Here is a 2,081-nt window from a genome sequence, read left to right on the forward strand (position 1 = left end):
GAGGTGAGTGCAGCCATCTTAACCTCGGCCGTATCCCGTTGCAGGTGGAAAGTCTTGGTGATAGTTGACAGCCAGCGGAGTTTAACTTCTGTGGATGGGTTCCCGCTAAAGGCCAACTTAATATACTTGTCTCGGGGAGCAAATGCTGGATGGGCGGGTGTGGGTCGGGTGGGGGCAACGGGAGTAGCACTGTGATTAGGCAGGGTAGGGCGAATAGGAGCCTTATTACACTCACTTGAGGTTCCCTTGATCGTCTTGGCAGCAGGCGGTTGACATTCTCCTGCGGGGAAGGTAGAGGTGTCGTCGGCCCGCCGTTTGGTACTGGGGAGCGCTGTAGACTGATGGGTATCATGCTGGGTGGTTGTTGGAGGGTGATGGGGAGTGGAGGTAGGACGAGGCAGGTCGGGCCAGTTGTTAACACTAATGTCGTCATCAGTGTCGGAAATCATTAAGTCCTGCTCTAAGCTGGACGCCGCTTCCGACCCCGAGTATTCCATCGAGGAAGGGAGGGCCTTGATGAGAAGGTAGGCTGATTTACTAGCGCGCAGTAGTTTGTAGCACTGTAACACAACTTGAGACAGCCGGTACGAGTCGTTAACGACGAGCACTGGATTCAAGTAGTTGACGGCGATAGTTTCGCACCTTCAGGTGTAGGTCCGTTCTCGACGAGAGCCAAGCACGGAATGTGTGCATGGTGAATCACATGGCAGCAGCCGGGTCAAGTATAAACAACCCTTGTAAGGAGTTCAACCAATTGTACATAAACCCGTTGTACGTTGTCAAATCGTAGTCAAGGATATTAGAATGACCTCTGAGTATCCTCCACCAGGTTTGCTGAGGACTGTGTATTCCCTCTGTGATTGATGGACGTATTCATCAACTGAATTGATTGGGTTGCAAGGGTTCAAAGTGGGGTCTCATGATATGATTATCTCTAGACTTAAAATCTGATAGGGTGACGACGAGATGATTGTGTAAAATGCCATGAGTGTACTCTCAGTCTGGGCCCTCTATTTGCTTTGCTCTTTTCGTACGAGAAATTAAAATGGAATTAATTATTCATATTTTGCCATATATCTTTATGATGTTGGTATTAATATAGAATTTGTCTTTGCACATGGTTTGATTTTTATATAAAAGAAGATGTGAATATTTTTCCTTCGCTTTTTGATATCTTTGATGATGTGACTGATCTCCTTTGTCCAAACTGTACCTTCCTCTAAGGCATCTTTTTTTTTTTTTAGTTCTTCGTCGGAATTCTGAGCAATTTTGGCATAAGCGGTCTAATTCCTTTGCCGTAAAATTCCAGCTGTGACTCTCTGTTTTACGTGTACAGTAAGGAGGAACATTTTTGGATTTTTCCCATCTTACGGCATGCAGTCGATTTCAACAACTTGAGAGGTAAGAAATGAATATTAATCTGAAACCTAACCTCACCTGACCTGACCTAACCTAACCTAACCTAACCTGACCTAACCTAACCTAACTTAGAAATTCTCCATGACGTAAAATGGAAAAGACCCAATTTTTTTTTTTTTACCCAACCAGAGTTTTTCATGATATAAAATCTAAATCATTCGTCAGACTTTTTTTTTTTGTCTATTCAAGAAAATTATCTGACTGTAAGCGAAATAGGAAAATGTATGACGTAGTCGATAGAAAAAAATCGTATTGACGTTGTGAAAACTGCAGAATAGGTCGGAACATTTCCTTGGAGCTGTACGTCATTGCCCAATTTGAGACTAACTTTGTTTTCTTCCTCGAAGTACTTCTTGAATCCTTGGTCGCCCATTCTTTTACTTTCCATTTCTAATACTGATGTCTTGTCTGCGTACGTAGTCAAACGTTGTTGAGGGGCTATCACACTGGGCTATGTTTCCTTCGACTGTTGAAGCAGATTTGCATCCCGCAGTTTTCGGGAAGAGAGTTGACAAGCTGGAAGAAAATAATTTTCCTCCAGCATAATATCAAATGATATTGTATGTGAATTATTAAAAAAAAAATAATAATAAAAAAAAAATCTCCACAGTGATTTGACGGCGGAAAAAGTTGTGGAGGTGGGCGGTGCTGGTGATTAATCT

The sequence above is a fragment of the Oratosquilla oratoria genome, chromosome 30, assembly GCF_046742065.1.
Source record: "Oratosquilla oratoria isolate Oo_2021 chromosome 30, ASM4674206v1, whole genome shotgun sequence".
Lineage (NCBI taxonomy): Eukaryota > Metazoa > Arthropoda > Malacostraca > Stomatopoda > Squillidae > Oratosquilla > Oratosquilla oratoria.